The sequence below is a fragment of the Dermacentor variabilis genome, chromosome 1, assembly GCF_050947875.1.
Source record: "Dermacentor variabilis isolate Ectoservices chromosome 1, ASM5094787v1, whole genome shotgun sequence".
Taxonomy (NCBI): domain Eukaryota; kingdom Metazoa; phylum Arthropoda; class Arachnida; order Ixodida; family Ixodidae; genus Dermacentor; species Dermacentor variabilis.
In genome coordinates, this window is record NC_134568.1 from 53,674,415 (window position 1) to 53,694,924 (window position 20,510).

The 20,510-nt window shown below is 44.9% G+C and overlaps 1 protein-coding gene and 1 non-coding gene across 2 annotated transcripts in view; one reads left to right on the forward strand and one right to left on the reverse strand.

Moving 5' to 3' along the window:
• The window catches only part of LOC142573844 (RYamide receptor-like), a 360,940-nt gene that overhangs the window by 281,439 nt on the left and 58,991 nt on the right, over positions 1-20,510 (reverse strand). The window lies entirely within an intron of this gene.
• Positions 17,665-17,826, forward strand: LOC142568256 (U1 spliceosomal RNA). Its single transcript, XR_012825384.1, has one exon. It is a non-coding gene; the product is annotated as a U1 spliceosomal RNA (small nuclear RNA).

Below are 20,510 nucleotides of genomic sequence, written 5' to 3' on the forward strand. Positions count from 1 at the left end.
TGTGCTACCTCACTTGTAAACACACAACATCCTCTCGTGATTTTAAATGTAGCAGCACCTTTAGTACGGTTTTCAGCGTATCTCTTCAAGGGCAGACTAAGTATTGCGTTAACTCGACCGTATTTGCATCGCATCTGACGCGCGAAGTCGCTAGACGGTGATGCGCGCAATGTACCAGAGACAGTAGAGCACATAGGTATACTTGTTGCTTGTCCACACTATGATTGTGAAAGGCAGGCATTGATCTCTTCGTTAGTGTCAATTAGCAACAGGCCGGTCAGCGAAAAAGTGTTACTAAGCCCTTGGTCAAACATGTCATCCAAGCAAGCCATGAAGGCTTTCTTAGAATATTTAGTTAACGAAGGCCTAGGTTCAAGGCAGTGAACACTAACCTGTATACCGTGTGTCCCAGCTAATGTTAGCCAAGCTGTTCAACTAAAAAAAATGCGAAGAATATCGTGCAAGATACAATTGTAAGGCCTATGTTGTTTGGTAGTTATAGGTACGGCGATCGAACATGATAGGTCTCAAATTCATATCTTACATCGTGTTCCTTATATCATTTTTTTTGGTTGAACTACTTGGCAACAGTTAGCTAGGACACCCTATATAGTCTTATTCTACTGCCTGTATTCATAGTTACTCTTCAGTCCGCCATTTTTCTAATGTTTCCTTTCTCCCTGAACAGAGAAGCAGGCTCTAGGACCACTCTGCTCTTTCTTAATATATTCTCGACTCTCTATGCCTTAATAAAGCTTCGCTTCACATACATTTCAGCATTATGGGCGAATCTGCCTAATTTGCAAGTACGCGTGACCTGAGGAACAATACGTGTAATACTTCAGCGCAGCTTAACAGCAGTGTCGAGGTTTTGAACAAAATTACTTGTGCTGTTTTTTTGTGATTTTTACTCATCAGGCAAGTGGACTTGAACCAGCTCGAAGCCATTTGCGCTGTTATTTTTTCGCTGCGGAGCTGAACCGGAACTGAAGTGTTTCCGCGGAACCGGAATAAAAACCGGAACGAGAAAGGTTTCGGCTCGACACTCTGGTTCTGAAACCCTGTTGTTGCAGCTGTTAATGTTATCGAGTAGCACGGGATCAATCACTACCAGTTCCGTAGGAGACTGAATATAAGTTCATAGACGTGACGTATTACACGAAAATTCGATGGCTGAGCTGCGGAAAACTGCCGTCTCGTTTTTTAAACCTTAAGGAAGAAACAGAGTTTCTTGCACTGGGTGGGGGAACGTTCGCCCCGAGTCAATATTTTCCATTTATTAGTGGCTCTGGAAATCGACCTTTTGTGTCGACTTAACGGACCACACGAATAGCTAAATACATGACTATAAAGTGCTTGAGGGCAAAAGTGCAGTTATTTTAGAAGCAGGTGCAAAATAAAAAAAGAGGGAGCACTTATGCGGCTGTTCTTGGATTAGTGCGGAGACTAATACAGCATTTCTTTCCTCGATGATATGCTTACACAAATTCGCAAGCACTTCTTTGACACTCATGCCAGAATGGAGGAACTAGAAATGCTACAAAATTAATTTAATCGTGATGCGAATGCATTGCCACATTTCTTTCAAATAGCAGTAATCTAACAGCAGTCAAACGGATTCTGCAAAGAAGAAAATCTCCGCAAGTTCTATATATTACTGGGCTCTCAACAGGGAAAACACAGGGAAAGCGAGAGATAAAAATTCAAGACGATGAGTAAAGCAAAACAAGGTGAAAGCCGGAGCCAACATTTCGATAATTGGACTTGCCTTCTTCGAGGCTGCCATGAAAACGACATTTGTCGAAACGTTGGCTCCGGCTTTCCCCTTGTTCTCGTTTTGTTCATAGGCGCAGAACAGTCACTACATCTAAAGCAATCTGACCGCGGGTGCATGTCAGTTTTTGGCGCTACCTGTATGTGTAAGCAAATTTTCTCCAGAAGATAAAATGGGGAGTCGAGATACATGGTTAAGTTATATGACGCGCACATGTAGTCTCTGCTTATTGTTGACTCATTGAGCTTGCCACCATATTTCCCTGAAAGAATGAAGTAAAAGCATACGGTCCACCGCGCTCACATTAGCCCCCGTCCCACCACTTGGCAGCGGGACGCACTTCCCATGCATTCAAATATAGTACATTGCGTTTAGTGCCCCGTGCGGCATTTCGATATCGGCACACGCTTTTCCATTTGTATATATGGGTATATATGCTGGCTGTGATAATGTAAATATGTAAATATTTTTTTGCCTGTTGAAGTGTTTTGGTGTAAATTATCTCCACATTTGTTTATGGACATGACTGCCACCTTTGACATTTCGTTAATAAGCTGCGTCTAACATAATATGTTGCAATTTGTATCCGTTTCGAATGGTGCCATTCCGATAGTACACTGCTACTTCTAACATAATATGTTGCAATTTGTATCCGTTTCGAATGGCGCCCTTCCGATAGTACAGTAAATTATATTGCTGCCGTTGTCGCCAGCGGCCGTCATCGTTCTTAATCTAAGATTTAAAGTATTCACAATAATGTAAAAAAAAATTTTACCGACCTTATGCGTATAGTGCTTCGTGCCTTGTTCCAGTGCTGTCGCAGGTTGTCACTTCCACATGTTCCATTTCGATTGGTCTCTTGTTCTCTATAAATATGGCGAGGTTCCTATACGCTCTCTAAAGCCTTCATGCTCGATGTGTTGTGTCACAACCATACAACGTGGTCAATATGTAAATAGGGAGTTCCCACACGAATGACTTGTGACCACCTGCCTCAGATTGTTTTTTTTAATCCCGCTTGAAAAACCTGCTCTAAAAGGCTTCCTAGGGCTTGAGGATTTGGTCGATTAACGATTCGAGTAACTTAATAATATCTCAGTCGCGGTAACCTTTTGAGCAGGCTATTCGGCTGAACCACTCAGGAAGATTTCCTTAGCGTGCCACCCGAAAGTGCTTCTGCGCATCATACAGGGCATTTGTTGTCAACGTATACCCTTATGCGTTGACTTTGAATCACCTACCGCTTTGCGTGTTCTTTGACGAGCACATTAGACTTCCGATTATTATTATTATTATTATTATTATTATTATTATTATTATTATTATTATTATTATTATTATTATTATTATTATTATTACTTTGCTCTGAGGATTGAGCCCCCGATTTTAAGAAAAACTCTCATGAAGTTTTTAGGCGTTCACACCTCCAGGAAATGAGCATAGTACGTTATCCCATGTGAACTTTGGATATGTGCGTGAAGGGGCGTGATTGACAGTTGTGTGCAGCTTTTTCGTGAATGTTTTGATGATTCGAATGTGCACTTTCGACCCACGCCCTCCGAATAAATTATTTCTACTGGCCACCCCGTGCTCGCCATAAGTGCGCCTCTTAGATGTATGGGTAGAGAAAGTTATGAAGGCTGCTAAGCGCGCCTGGGAAAGAAGGGGAGATAGAAAGTTGGCAGGCGATGATAACGATTAGCAAATCTACGACAATATATCTCAAGGAAGACAAAATGAATCCGATATCTAGGTCCTTATGGAGCTCTGGTGCCGGAAAATAGCCATTCTCCCTAGAAGCATCAGAGAGCCGGTCACGTTGCAACTCGATATATCTCCCGAAGCCGCCGCTGCTGAAACAGCCCACTATCCCGGCAATTTGTACAAAGCACTATTCTGTTGACTGCTACAGTCCAGCTTCCAGCACCCCGGTGCACAATGAAAAAGACAATACCAGAAAGGAAAAATAAGATACGTATATTTATGGTACGAATGAGAAAATGCCAGGCTTTTTAGCTGTTTGGGAGTTCGCGGATCGGACGATAAGTTTTCTCGCTTAAGCTTGCAGAAAGAAGCAACTTACCAAAAAATCACAGCTGGTGCCTCTGTCAGAAAGGGATATACCTGGTTATGGATATGAGCTGCGGGCGATATTATACACGGAGGTTTGCCCCTTCAACCTTCGATTCTCTCTCAGCTTTCAACGGGCAATTTGAGCTCGTTCACCGATCTGACAGCTGCTCTTGCTCTTCCACTTCCGGAAAGCTCATTCATTGAATCACCCATGCAAGCAAACTACCGCTGTTCCAAGAACAATACTCTGCTCGCTTTCACCACGTTCACTCCTTGGTTTCCTTACTTATTTCTTGCCACCATATATCTTTTTTTTTCTTTTACCCCTGCCTTGCTGCTTTTACCCCCTAGTTCTCAAGTTATTTTAGTTATGGAAATTCAGGTCAAGCTTACAGCAACCAACCTTCATGCTTTGCTGTTCGTCTTATCTTGTATGACCTATGCGCATGACACAGCGGGGCTGCTATAACTTTATTATCGCATGGATGGAGAACAGTGGTTTGCTTTTGACTAGCTCATGCGTCACCTCCCCACTGAATTGAACGTTGACTGTATTGCTGAAGAACACAACTCGAGAACGTGCAGCACATTCGCGAACCCTTAAGCGTGCAGCTTGCTCAGTTCACTGGAAAACTCGTTCTGAGCGTTCTCTTTATCATGTGTGAGAATAAAGCGAAGCTTTTTTTCACTTCCTTCGACTTTTCCACAGCTCCTGCTGCTGCTGTCTTGCACGCCGCGTAGGAGGTGGTTGAGAACGAGTAAATCTACATTGCAGAAGCATGTTAGAGGGGAGAAGGTGACGTCAAAAAGCATTCCTTATTTGGTGTCCACGAGACTGTCCCAACGAGAGCTCCCTGGGCATTGCTACAGTGCCAGCTGGACTGCTGGAATTAGGCCTGATCGCCCCGCAAAAGCATCACAGACACACCATCGCTTACTTTTGTGCTCGCACGCAACAGTTCAGAACGGAGATAGATAGAATGGTAGATGGAGATACGAGGCAGAGAATGGGTGGAGCCAACGCAGTCACGAAACAAGTGCCATTCTTTGCTGGTGGCAGCTCGCACACGTGGGAGGAGTGCGGGAGAGCGGAAAGGTGCCGGCAGAAAGCATGGCTCGTTTTTGGGTGTCTTGAATAAAGGGAGCGTTATTGCTATAGATGGCGACATTTTATGGCAAACTGGGAGAGACATTAATTAGAAGTACGGTACGATATATATTTTCTATTTCTATAAAATGGACACTGTGAAAGTTTGCTCATGCAGGCAACTGACGCAGGGCGCGCGGACGCAAAGCCGCATTAAAGCACCGCAGCGTCAAGACGACACTACGTATGTGGTTGTCCGAGAAATAAACACTTCAGCCGCGATGCGATGCTCAGTGTGAGACGATGACTCTGTTAACCTCCTCTCAGGCTGCGAAGAATGGCGCGTGACAACGCCTCGATCAAACAAGTTTTGCTGTTTGTTCTGTGTATACCTATTAATCAGCGCGAAAACAACGCGAGACATAGAAGGACACAGGACCGCCTGTGCACTACGTGGACCACCAGAACTGCGGCGCGCAAGGTAGCGTAAAATATAGCTTCACGACTGTCGTGTGCCGTCAGCACCACCGTCAATTGTTGTTATTTAACGCAAACATCCCACAAAGCTTCGCTTACCTCGATTCCCACAGTGCATGGGATGGCCGCGACATTTTTTTACTGCAGTGTGTATCAGCACGTCCGTGCTCTCAACGACTCACTCAAGTGCTTAAAATTTTGCCTTGGAATTTAGCTGCTAGTTTGATGTAGCGCTGGTTGACTCTTCCATGCTCTATATTTGTTAAAACAAGAGACGATATGTAATGTTTGGCTATATGTGCTGATTTAGTTTGATGTTCTTTCTCCCATCCGTTTGGTTCTGCACGTTATCTCTCAGTGTCGCTCTTTAGTTTCCGCTTGAAACGCACACGCGGTATCAGGCAGTCCTAGAATGGTGCACTTATTACAAAAAAATTGGCTGCCGCAACTCTATTTGGGCACTACGTAATCTAATTATTGCGCATTAATGTTTCGTAGTTTGGTGGTTCTTTACCATATCAGCACTGTTGTATAGTCGTAGAAGGGTGCTCATGAACCATGGTAATATTATGAAGTGAAACATACACCGGAGGCTGTGAAGATGAAATGTTTTGATAACATTGCAGTGTTAGCAATTACGATTATGTATAATGTTACATAAGTATATCACTTGACATTACTCAACGTCCGCTGGTTCACTGATTGTGATTTCGATCGTGTCATGACAGGTGACATCACTAACGGCTCCACATGGTGGACTCATCGCTTAGGGCGGAAGCCCAATGTGTGTGATTTCTGACGTCAATGCGTACTTGAGGAAGAACCCAGGTACGCTATGTCTAGAAACCGAGAGCGGATGTGCCAAGCGATAAGTGTTTGCATATTGTTTCATCGGTGCTCTATACTAGGTCTGAAAGTCACATTCAGCGCCTTCTTGGAGTCTGATAATAACTGTTGCGCTCCGACTTCAGTCCAAGGTGACTGTTTGGGACCTCGAGTTAGACTGCGCTGCCTTCGGGAGCTGCCTACGAAAACGGTTATAGATGCTCAGTAGAAAAATTCCAGTCTACATTCGACAAGAATGCTTGGCATTAAGAGTACGCGATCCAGGTATCGCATTCTTGAAGGGCGCGCCGTAGTGGGATAAGTGGTTATGAAGTTCAACATCTAAGATGGCGGGTTCAATTGCGGCTCCAGCTACTGCGATCAAAACGAGGCTGAATGCAAAAAACGCTCGTTTAGGTGGATACGGGTGCTCGCTAAAAATACCCAGGTGGTTTAAAAATTCAGCCTGCAGCTCAAAAATAATCTCGTTCCTTATATCCTATGCGTTCTTTTTTTAACGTAAAACCCTCCGATGGGTGCCTATCAATTTAGCGTTCTGAAGCGATCATGTTCACCACGGCTCGCTCACTAATCTGCGCGATCGCGCCCTTTAAATAAGGGGCCTACTAGCATCGTCATTGCTCCGATAGACTGTGCTATCAGAGTGTGAAAGAGAGATTACGAAAGAAAGTACAGCAAAACGGAAAGGTTATGACCGCAATCACTACTGATCTTCATTTTCCTTTGCAGGACGAGTTTAGCCCAAAAAACTGTTTACATATTTTGAAACTATTCGTTTCCGTTTGCCTTCGTGCACCCATCACTTTAACGTGACAACATGCACATCAGCTACGTGTGTTGAAAACCTGCCGCGGCGACAACAACATGGCGGTGGTGCAGTAGAGAAAAAACTGAAATCATTGCCGTAAACTTCACCAAAATGGAACGAAAAAGAGGTTGGTCGGGGAGAGGCGTAACGGTGCTCACTGTGGTGTTTATATTGCCCTGTTACTCCAGACAGGGACAGGGAGACAAGGAAACACAACCTCTCCATTGCTATTCACTGCGTGCTTGGAAGAAATATTGAAGCTATTAAACTGGGAAGGCTCAGGAGTAAAGATCTACGGCGAATATCTCAGCAACCTCCGGTTTGCCGATAACATCGTTCTATTCTGCAACAACGCAGACGAGTTACAACAAATGATTGACGACCTTAACAGGGAGAGTATAAGAGTGGTTTTGAAGAATAATATGCAGAAGACAAAGCTAATAATAAATAGCCGGGCAAAGGAACAAGAGTTCAGGATCGCCAGTCGGCCTGTAGACTCTGTGAAGGAGTATGTTTACCTAGGTCAATTAATCACAGGGAACCCTGATCATGAGAAGGAAATTCACAGAAGAATAAGAGTGGGTGGGATTGCATACGGCAGACATTGCCAGCTCCTGACTGCATGCATACCATTATCATTGAAAAGGATGGTGTACAATCAGTGCATTTTACCAGTGCGCCAAGCCAGGTTTTTACCCGTCGTACGCCCACAGTATAGGCTATGAATGTCACTTTACTAGTGCATGTACATCGTGTACAGAATGCTGAGGAGGAAAGACGTAGCTTTTTCTTTTATTTCCTACCTTATCTATCGTATCTAACCAGTGGCTTCATTTAGGTTGTTTCAGCTTGCTGTTGTTTTATAGATCAGCTACCGATTGTAACGATTCATATTGCGTCCGCCAGTCATAGTTCTTCAGGCGCATCTCTTTTGGTGTACCATCGGAGCCGGTGCAATATTCTGCTCAGTAATTCTTGCGCTGTTTCATGCAGTGTCGGTTGCAATAAACACGCGCACGTGCATGCGGATTACTCTTCTACCGCTAAGTCTGCAGCATTTATTGTGGAGGTGGTGTCCCCCGTTCGTACAGTTGAAGGACACAACCACTTTGTCCTCTTCTCGCCTTGCTGCCTTTCACATCTTACTTGTAGCTTCGCTTAATCACATCCCCTTGGTGCCAATTTATAGATAAACTAAATCACCTGCCGTCAGCCTATCAAATGAGCTAAAGGCACTACTGCACTCTGAAGGTGATGTATTGTTCCCTGTAGTTATGTTTGCGGAGCGGTCGAGAGGTAACACTTCGGGTTCGCAACCTGTAGCTCCCCAATTCTAACCTAGGCTGTGCAGCCTTTTTCTTTTTTCGCGTTCTTTTTCTTTTTATGAGCGTCTTGGAAAACACTTCGGGATTACTTCGGTGGACGTCCGAAAGACTGGGGCAGTTATAGGGTAAAAGATATCGCTGCGAAAATAAAGTGTTGTGTGGATTTCAGCAAAACACGCATTGGAGAATAGGGTGTGATTCCACAACATCCCCCGTTTAAATTGGTGTATTAGTTCGCCTAAACACTCTTTTCAGTGGGTGTGAGCGGGTGAGTTATAGACACGAGAAAACACCCTCAAGGCTGCAGTTTTCATTAATGTATGGGTTCTCGCATGGCGACGTTAGAGAACTGGACATTCGGAACAACGAATAAAAAAATGAAGCTAAATTAAAGAATAGCCTATAATCCTAGCAGCCTGCTGCCTTCAAGACTCACTGGCACATTTTAAAGAGCACCATGACTACACAAAGTCAACGCTAATCATAGCAGCAGGGCGAGTTTTGAGAGACCCAGGTTGTTGTTTTCGACCACGACCCAGTTTGTTGTCCGTCAAGAGAAGTATAATAATGCAACGGAATATCTAGTCCGTACTAAAGCTACCAAAGCTGAGTGTCCACACCCGGGCTCTCACAGTCCAAATAGATCATGACAACACAGAAATATAGCAGCGTGTTGATTAGTGCTGCGACATGGGACAAAGGAAAGCAGCATAGGACAAAGTACTTGAAGAATGAGCGTGTGTCGCACTGTTGAAAAATATCTACTGTTTTGCAAAAAGCTTCAGCGGTGTCCCACGAACACTTAGGAACAAGCCCGTTTGCTCAAGAGAGAGAGAGAGAGAGAGAAAGTGAAAGAGAGAGGGAAAAGAGAAAGCTTAATAGGAATAGATAACGTTTAAATCGATAAATCAATTGTAATAACACATTGGAGGTTTTTTACAGCACATAAATTATACAGACCAGGGTCTCAATGTACAAGAGTGCAACAGGACCCTCCAGTGAAGGTTAAATATAAATATTACAAGGATTGTCCAAATATTCTCGTCTCATATAATCGTCGAGCGGACTCACAATCAGCTTAATCAGACCATAGAGCCGGCAAAAAGAAAAGAAAAAAAAAAGATTAAATAGGAGAAACTGCAATAGCTTCACGCCAAACTTGTATTTATTTTTTGTTCCACCCATCCAGAAACTTCTCACGACGATCTCAACACACACGCTAAGAAAGCGAAATCGAGGGGGCCCACGCGGAGCCTTTTCCTATACTCCTACTCCTAATGTTGCCCTAGGAAAGCAATTAGGGACACGTGGCCAGAATCGCGGAAGTGGACAAAGATTTCTTCCGCGCTTCTTCCTGGAAATATAACTGGGATTCTTTCGTTATCTCTGTGCGAGAACTTAAATTCACTCTGCACTCATTTGTTTTTTATCCTTCGACCGCTCCGCCTTCAAGCGTGCCGCCCATTTTCACTGTGTAGATAGCCGTAATGAGGCCGGGGACTGTATACACGTGCGAACGCACACCAGCCACTGCACGAGAGCTTGCACTGTGCCCGCTCGAGTGGGACAACGTTTCCGCTGAAAGGAACCGCGCGGTCCTTGTTTCGCTGTGCGTGCTCGGCTCCTTATGCTGAACGAGCACAGCATCGCCAGCTGTTTCTCACCCTTTGACCTTGAAAGAAACAAACAAGAAAGAACAACAACAAGGAAGCGCCAGTGTACAGGAAGTGAGTGTGGGCCTTCTTTCTTGCTCCATCCCGTGCACCCACGTTTGTGTTCGCCATTTCTGCGCTTGCCTCGAATTCGTAGCCCAGTGCTCATAGTTTTAATCTTCTCAGCATCAGCACTTGGGGTTGGCTGTCTCCTGAAATCCCGCCGTTCTTTCGATAAAGTTATTTGACTTCCCGCAGCTCTTGCTTTTATGTGCTTTGAACTCACGAGGAGGCTCACTTCGCTTACTTCTCTTGTTGGCTCACCATGTGCGCTCGTACATCCTTCCTATACTTATTTTCAGTAAGCCGTTACCTTGCTACAAGTTCACTACACGTTCAGAGTCGTCCGTGCTATTAACGAAAAAAAAAGGCAATACCCGTATTTATTAAGAAACGATAGCTCTTTCTTACTTTTTGTAAGACCGCGTACCTTGAAAATAACATTATACGAATACAAATTAGGGTTATCGAACCAAAATGAATACCGCCCTGGTTAGAGTTGTGATTAAAGCTGCTCAGATTTCATTTCTGTTCATTTCCGGGTGCCACCAATCTTAGAGAAAAAAAAACTAAAATCACGCAAACTCCTCGAACAGACACCACAGCCCCTAGTCAATGACGGCGCTGAGTAACTGCAAGGCCACACACACTCTCGCGTGTACTTCCAACGCCAGTAACAGGACAGAACTATTGTTTACAGAAGGAATGCTACAGATTGACCTTCGCTCGAGCGCCAGTGTTAACTTCTATGTCAGAGTTCACATGTTACTCTTCTGCAAGCGGCCAAATTCACGCACCAAGTTTCGATTCGGGTTATCGGAGACATGGTAAAATTTGCATTTCTCTAGCGTGTCAGATGTGTGAGCAAGTAATGACCCTGCAAAGTCGTACTGCTCGACAGCGAAACATGGAGCATGGGTTGCGAAAGCCCTAGCTTTTTGTCCGGAGAGTTGGGCTTGAACGCAGACATGTGCACTGCAAACTTCAAGTACGTGAACTTCAGGGCGCGAGCACCGAAGCACCCTAAAAAAACACGGTGTCGTAAATCTTGAAGGCCATATAGTTAGCTGATGTACTGTTTTGCACGCTCACCTGGTCACGTTCGTAAACCACAAACACAGCTAATGTTGGGCCAATTAAGCTTATTTTGGTTAATTTCATCACGAAGAAAGGAATTTTTCTTGCTACCTTTAATGTGACACAATACAACCATTTTGCAGAAATACAAACCATTTTGCGGAAAGCAAGAATGTTGATACATCCAGCGCCTAAGTAGAAAAAAGAACAGCAATCCTCTACTCAAAGCTTTTCCTGCACTCGATGATGATCATGATGTTTATTGGCATCCCCTTTAATACGGGGCATCGACAAATAGTCGCCACCCCATACAAATAGTCGACCCTGCTCGATTTAATCAGGTTTTATTACACATATCGCCATCTATAGCCTTTTGCCTATCTTACTCGATTTTAACTTTCGTATTTCACACCTCTATCACTATGTTGTACCGTCACCTAAGAGTGCTATGACTCCGGTTCCCTCAATCTTTTCCCTGCTTTTTTTCCCGCCAATACTCTAAACCTCTCTTACTTGTCACGGCTGCTGACACGTTACAGTATCCATCTTCTTTGAATCTCCGATAATGATGATGATGGTGGCAGTGGTGGTGGTGGTGATGGTGTTAGTGGTGGTGTTAGTGGTAGTGTTTAGTGGCATACCCTTTGAAACGGGGCGGAGACGAATGATCTCCTAGTTTGCTTGATTTATTCAGGTTTTACTAAAATTATCGCTATCTAGCCTTTGCCTATATGATGTCGATCTTCACTTTCGTATTTAAAACGTCTATGGTTCTACGTCTAAACCATGCTTGCAATGACTCCAGTTTTATCAATCTCTTCCCAGCGTCTCATTACCCAATCCTCTGATGATCTCTTGCTTATATCGACTGCTGACCAGTTTATCCTTCCATCTCCTTTGAATCGCAATGCTTCAGGAAGGTGGACACTCTCCACGTGTCTCGATGGCTCAACATCTTATTATTCCATTACTGTGCGTCGAATGGTTTCTGGGATTTTGTTACAGGAAACACAAGTATCATCCTGGGGCGCTATAACGTAAAACTATTCCCAACTTTTCTATTCCAATTCTGCAGTCAGCCCACCGCGATTGGCCGAAAACTTTTTGGACCACCCCCACTTCACCTGTCTATCACGCGACCTCATGAAAAGCGCGATAGCTCCCCATCTGATATGACGTGTATACACTTATTATGGATGATTTCACTGAACAAAACAAAAATAGTTGTTTCTGATTCGCCGCCTTTTTGCCATTAGCCCTCGGCTATTGGTCAAAAGTTTTCGGGCTGCACCCACTTCACCTGCCTCTCACGCGACGTCACAAAAGCGCAAAAACTTACCACGTCAAAGTGACACGTACGCGTTAAAGATGCATTAATATGCCGAACAAAACTGAAGTTTCTAATAAATAGCCGCAGGCTGCCCCGTTCCGAAAGGAATAAAAGATGGCTGTCGCCAATCGCTTTGGCACTGGCTACTCGCCCCTGCCGGAAAGCATGGGTTTATTTGTGTACAATAAATGTTTTTGCGTGGCCGTGTAACGTTTTCGAGAACTTTCGGCACGTTTACAACCTCGTTCTGCCCACTCTTCTTTGCTGAGGATCCGTTTTAGCGTCTTTCTTAAGCTTCCGTTGCATGCCGCCGTGATTGTCGACGAGCCACCACGAGCTAAGTAAGAGAAAGCGGACCAATCGCAGACGCCGGCACCACCCTCTTCATCCGGTTATCGATATTCAGTGCAGTGGCTCGGCCCCATCGAATCCATCTCCACTTGAGCGTACTCCTCGCCTCTTGTGAGCCAATTAGATAAGACAAGCGGCTCAGTTCAAGCAATGTTATTCGTTTTTCAAGCAAACAAAAATGACCTCTTATGATCGAGGGGAGCATTTGACTGGTTTGTTCAGACAACCCTGTGGCGGACCGCCCGATGCTTGCGTCGGTGGTTACGCAAAGTTGACGTCAGGAGATTGGAATAAAAACATATTGGAATAGTTTTACGTTATACGCCCATGTGGCGTATACTTGCTCGGGTATGTTTTTGTCTTCAGGCAGCCAGTTCGGGCCTGAAATAGCAAGGCACTGCCCTTTGCGTTATCATACCGATTTTTACTCCTGATTTCTATCTCGCCGCTTTTGTAATTCTCCATGGTCTTTTTTTGTTTCCATCCGTTGCATCCAATTGACGGCCTCTTTTTCTTTCACTTTCTTTTTAATGACTTCTGGTTGTCTATTTACCCTTTCAATAACCCTTTACTTGGTTGCGAACTTTCTTGACATCTTCCTCCATTCCGTGACCTCGATATGAAAGTAAAGGTATTTGTGCATTTAGCAAGGAATTTATCTTTATTCATGCTTATTAGTCCTTCCTGAGGACAAATTTTGCTTTGCGCGTCTCTGACTTCAAAAGAAGCCCAACGCATATTACCTTGCACTGTCTCCTTTGAAGCTAAACATTTCGACAGAATTGCCTGTCTGGTTGGGAAATTGATTAGGACTTGAGACTGACTCCAACCAAATAACTGAATTTTATTAGCACGACGTTTCGGAGCCCATTCGGCTCCTTCTTCAGGGGGTTGTTCTTCGGGGGCTGGTGGTGTGCCGCTTGACATGACGAAAAGAAAAAAAGGACGCACAGCCAGGTAGACTCCCGCTTGTTTCACCAACACAAAAACGTCGGCGCGACCCTGTAACCTCCCCCTCCCCCCGCCTCCCATCAAGGGCACCCTCGCGAGCACTCTCCCCAGCACCGGTCATCCCAGCACCACGGCAGCCGTCAACAACCCCCCCCCCCCTCATTTTGTTTCCCCCCATCTTTCTGTCTGTGAAGTCTCCCCACCTCCCGTGCTCCCCCTTCCTTTCTTTAGAAAAGACGCTTTAAAAGCGCACGCCGCCATCCCCCGAAGAACAACCGCCTGAAGAAGGAGCCGAATGGGCTCCGAAACGTCGGGCTAATAAAATTCAATTATTTGGTTGGAGTCAGTCTCAAGTCTTAACTGTCTCCTTTGTAATTTTAACGTGGGCCCCCAAAGCCACTCAGCCTATACTGACCTCTGGTTAACCTCGAACTCCGATAAGATGTCTAACTTAAAGCACATAACCCATTTACACATTTACGAAGTCCCTGCAGAACCTCGTATTTATTGTAGCCTTAAAGTGCTGTATGGGTTATAATAGCTGCATTCCTCTAGAAATGTTATCCATAAACTGTCTACTCCGAGCTATTAAAATATCTATGCACGGAGTTAGTACGAATATATCTTCTAGGCATCTGGCTGGTCTGAACCTATGTTGTAGTTCCCCCAGTATATTGTCTTTCTCCACCTCCTTCGACAGCTCTAGTGTTATGGCTTGCATTACCATTATATATACATCACAAACGTTGCAGTAAGTAGCCTGCGCTAGCTCGACTTATCCGTATCACACTTGCTTCTGTAGATGAGGTTCATCTTACTTTCACTCCACCCAAGAAATTTGCCTCGTTTTAATCACTTGCTCTGTGGCATTAACCAGCCGTGCCTTGTTCTTTTGACCAGGCTGTTTGATTTGTATTGTAATTTCATCAGGTCCTACAGCCATGTTATTAGCACATCTTTTTTTGCTTTTCTTCGGTAAAAACTTACTACGCTAAATGTTGATCTGTCAGGCTTCTCTGTTGTTGATGGATCTATTTGAATCTGAACTACGCTTTCTTTCGAGCCGAAGTCATCCATAATAACGTCTCTGATGCATCGCAGAGCATCATCTCCTTCAAGTATGTGACCGGCTTCATTCCTTACGGCCGTTCGGGAATTTTTAGTTGAAGCTCAGAATGCTGTCACACGGTTAGAGAATATTTTTAGAGCGCTCTTGTCTGTTTTGCTAATGTTATGCACCTAAGTTCCACTTGCAAATTTAATTTTTCGTTGCATTAGCTCGCTCGCCACAATTTTTTTCCCGGTACATGTTCCATCTAAGTAGCACTTCTTCGCGTAATCCCAACTTTCGCCTTCTCGACGATCCCTGGGGGCTTTCTTACGCTCTTCTATAGCTTGCTTTTTTTATTCTTCTGCCACTTGTGTGATCTTCTCTTTCCATTGCAGCAATTATTAAACCCTGTTTGTATTATCTCCTGGTCCATTACCTATACGAGTTCCTCGTAAACCCAGACTGCTGTAGGCAATGCCTCCTCTTCCTTCTCTGCGCCTTTTGCTATTTTTGCTATTTGCTTTTCGTTAAGCTTTAGGTATCCTGCTGTTGCGGCTGCTTTTTGTCTTGCGTCGGTGCCTCTCCCAAAACTTCAGGTTATACGCTTGGGATCGGTGCCCAGGCTATCTGTTCCTTGATCATCTTTTGTCATTTGGTCTAGTCGCTCGTAAACGCGGTCTGAAACTAAGGCATAGTCGATACATGACTGCTTATTTCCGAATTGCCTCGTTACTTGTGCATGGCATTTGTTTTCCCTGGTAAATACTACAAGGTTCTGTTTCTCGCACAGTTCCAGCACTAAAGAACCACTGTAATACGTATAGCTAATGCAATGCCGAATCCGCAAGTGTGTAACTAGGTCAAGCAAATGAGAGAAATACAGGCGTTGGCGCCATCTCGACCCGTATAAAGAAAACATGGGCTAACTCTCTCGTTAAGTCTACTGTGTGGTGGATTCAGAATGTATCTCGAAAACAACGCCCATTCGTCATCAGTACGCGGCTGTCGAAGCATCGTCACACAAATTTAAAGCACATATGAGCATTAATGAGAACGAATGAGCCGAACAGGGCAGGCCGACGGCTCGATACATTCGAAACGGGTGGCTCGAAGTGACGCCATGTTGCCCTACGTAATGCGTCCCACACCTGTGTTAGCGTTGAACGCTGAATCCGAGAACAGTGCACGTACGTAAGAGTTCCAGCACCGTTTACCCACCCTTTAGCTCCAGCGCATGCGCAGTGTGGAGCACGCAACGCTAAGGCTAACTTTTTGCGCTTGCTGCTATATACGCTACACGAAAACTGTCCATTACCTGCTGCGTGCCGCAGTTTCGGATGGAACGAGGTAATTGTGCATGAAACGATGACTATGCAATTCTTTACTCATTTATTAGCTCATTGTTGTTTCCGCCCAAGCAGGCACTATCATAATTGTGAAGAGTATCATTGAAATGTTAAATACACGCGACACGAAAATCCACGTGTCTCATCCGCGTATATATACTTACGACATGCTTATTTTATTTCTTTAAAAAATTTTTTTTATTTATGAATACCTAACGGGCTTTCACAAAAGCATTGGGTAAGCGGAAAACAAGCTACAATAACGTAAAACAAGTATTATGCAACAAGACAAAAAAAATTTCATACGTACAAAACGTGGCGGTTCATCGGCAGTTCATGGGGCTTAGCGCCATCTGTGTGATGAGGGAACGCTGACGGCGGAAGAAAAAATAATGCGATGCCATATCCGTTAAACACAGAAGTGACGTCATTTCGCTCTCGAAGACGCGAAATTTACGTCGGTGGCCGGCCATTAGAGCTGTATATTCACATGCCCCACCATTCGACTTGAGGGGCGTTGCGAGCTTTCAGCGCAGAAAGCGATGCAGGGAAAGGCCAGCCGTACGGGTGTCGGAATCGCACCCCTGCACAGAACAAACTTTCTTTGGAGGCCGACGAAAGCTTTAGGTGTGAAGTGCTGGTCCTATCGCTGGACGTCAAGCCCGTCGGCCAGCGCAGTCGCACGAAATCAGCTAAAGTGAACAATTATCTGGTAGTCGTAACTCACTACTTTCGACTGAACAGGCTGAGAAACGAAGAGTCTACCCGCGTCGCCAAATTCAGACAAACTTTGACCAGCAAAACAGCACGACGCGCTAGGGGGGCGTATTGTAACAGGTGAACTTTTCGAGCGCGCCTTACTGCACACTTCTAGAGCTGCATTGCAAGTAAGTGATAGCGGCGTCACGATGGGCGCTGAAAAACGGTATGCATTTATTGATAACGATAAAATAAAATAGAGCTGTCTTTTATTTACTCATCACACATATTTAAAATCCATTAGGAAGTTCATATTCGTCGAATGAATGTTACTGTGTCTCGCTTTAATTTAAAAAAAAAACGCTTTTTTTTTCTTTCCCAATGTTCGTTCCCAGAGTCGCGCTTCAATCGCTGCTCCCATAACCACCCTTGCTGATGTCGGTTACAGATTGTTCCTAACCGCTTTTCGCCCGAGGATTCGGGACCTATGTGGGTCGGCCTTGCAGCTGTGATCAGTACAGCCGTTTTATGTTATACGTACTACTCGGCTTAATTCACCTTTTGTACCTTAATTTTACCAAAATTTTACTAACCTAATTTGGAGAATTGTGAAGGCGACTGCCTTTTGCCAGGTGGTTGTCACTCAAATGCATTTAATGTTTTTGGGTACTTCTGATTTATTCTGAAACCGAGTCGTTCACTTGCTCCCCATAGTGTCGTTCTTCGTATGGCCTGGTTTCCCGACGCCTGCTGTGGTATACTTACCTGGTGCTGGGCAAGCGGCGATCTATGGAACCGCGGCCTCGTGCGGAGGCCGTTCATTGCACTGCGGTCGGTTGAAGCGCGCCACTTCTCCAAATCGGGGTAGCTGGAGCATTCAATTTTTCGTAGTGGGGCTTGGCGTTCGCGCCAGCCCCTGCCTTTAGACTAAAGACAGTGACCTTATCACTGACGCTTTAACGTGGCCTGAGTGAACGTCGCTGTGGTGGTATAACGTATCCCTGCTCAAGATTGTCTCTTTCTCTAAGTGCCGGTGTACTACAGCGCAGCTGGCACGCACCGGGAGATAATTGCGAAATGCGCGGGATCGACGATGCGCACCAGGCTCGGATTGACTGTGCCGGATCGCACTCGCTGGTGTTTGCTGCGTGCAAATCGTCGCCAGTTGGCGGTGTCATGTTTCCTTCCGCTTGTGACGGAAAGTATCGTCATTGGCTTGTTGAGGCGTAGACGACAAGATATAGCGGCTGTATTGATTAAATATCGCCAGAAAATAAAAAGTAACCGTGACCGTTCTGTGAGAGGCACTCACTGTATGTTGCTGAACGTTGTCCGTGCTAGTCGGAAGTTTTCTTTTATAAGTATATTTACATATCTACGTTCAATTATGTAACGTTTAATTACTTTCACTCACTGGTATTTATAAGTCAAAGAAAAGGTGTGGAGGATGTAGAAAAATTACCGATAATAGCGTTTCACGCAACTTGCTTGACCTTACGTGCACCTTTCTTTCAACTAAAGAAAAATTCCGCGAAATTAAAAAAGAAAAATACCTCGTCGCAACGTGTCCTCGCGCCAGTGATTGCAACGCTCTCAAACGTAGATCCCCTTTAACTAACGTCGCTCATGGCACTGGGATTAAGCGGCCTCTGCCTTTCCCTTACGCGTCAGCAACTCTTGACACCCATCTGTATGCGGCCTGTACGAAACGCACAGCCATAAATGCCTAAGACCTAGAGCGCGCTCAGAGGCGAGGTTTTGTGTTTGAGCCCATTGCTATCGCTGGAGCATGGACGCGTGGTGACATGATATATATCATGGGATAGTTGGAAATCCTTTATAGAACAGCGCAACGCAGGGCAGATGCGACACACACACACACACACACACGCGCGCGCGCGCGCACACACACGCCCGCGCGCGCGCACGCACGCACGCACGCACGCACGCACGCACGCACAAGCAGTCAGTGGTGGCGACCGCGGGATGATGGGTGACACGGGGTAATTTGTCAAATGAACAAAAATATATTAATTACTTTTAAAGCTTTTAGTTTCAACGGCCTCATCGTAATTCGGAAATTGAAGCGATATCAACTTTTCGATCTGGAAAAACGCGATTGCCTGTGGAACTCTGCTACGACGAATTTCGGCTATCAAAGCGCGCGAAACTGAATCTGGGAGGCTGCAGGCAAGCGTCAAAACCGCACCTCCGGAAGTGACATTTTGCCTACGTGACCCAGCAGCGGGCAGCCAGGGCGCTGCGGATGCGTGCTGCTCGCTGTCCCAGCGCACTGGATCCCAAGAAACCGTCCTTTTATTTGAAGACGCCTATTTTTAAATACTACTTAAGGACTGCGTAAAAACAGCATATATATATATATATATATATATATATATATATATATATATATATATATATATATATATATATATATATATATATATATATATATATATATATATATGCATTCTCGACCATGTGAACATTTTTCTTTTGGAGTCGGAGAAAAGGACCACACACAACCTAGCTTGCTATAAACACTGTTATCGATCATTTCTCGACATGCTCCACAGCTGTTGCATGAACGCTTTATTGCTTTAGTAACTTAAGTAAAAAAATCAGCCATTTAAAATTAATAATTATATTTGCAATGTAGAAAAAGAGCTGATGGTTAGCATTAACTGCGCTCATCAACATAGAGTGATCGTATTTGGTCTAAAGCCGAGCTTTGCTTGTGTTTAACTTGGCGAACTTCAATATAAGGTGAGGGGAGGGGGAGACAGCTGTCATATTCATCTTTGACTGCGTTCGTTCTTGGGTTTTAACGACCCAAAGCAACACTACAGGGCTGTGAGGGGCGCTGCATTGTGGAGCGCTCCGGATTAATTGTGTTGCTTCCTGGGGTTCTGTTAACGGGCACCTAAATTTAGGTACACGGGCGTTCCTTGAATTTCGCCCCCTTCGAAATGGGGCCAGGTATCGAGCCCGCCGCCTCGTGCTAGGCATTGCCGCCATTGCCGTTGCGCCACCGTGGCAAGTACTTTTAGTACTTGCCACGGTACGTGTAAGATAACATTTTATCTTACAGCGTGGTATATTTGCGTCTTGGTGTTTTGTTCTTAGCATGTAGCTTTTTTTATGAGTGTTCCCATTGTTATGCCTCTGTGAAATGTTCTAGTTTTTTTTTCCTTTAGGTGTCTTCATAGTGCTTCGTTTATATATGCAAGAGTTTGAGATCAGAGGTTTTTCTAAGTAGCCAAACATCGCATTTGCACAGTAGAGAAGCAACAAGTACAACCAATGTACCTGCGCAGGGATGATGCACGCGAATAAATACACCTAATAATATTCTTGGGAACTAGTTCTATAGAGCGAATGTCGGCACATCTCGTCTTACATGCGCCACGATGTTCAGAAAACAGCGGAAAAGCAGGCAACGCAGCGACCACGTGTAATGCCGAAGGCGCATCGGTAAGGAACTTTTAGTCCCTCCGAGCGGCCGCTGCTTCTTCGGTGAGACATTGTTTTCTGTTTTCTTCAAGAATCAGTGCTGTGTTGAGACTTCGCTGTTGTCCAGAGAGAACGGACATCCCGTGGGAT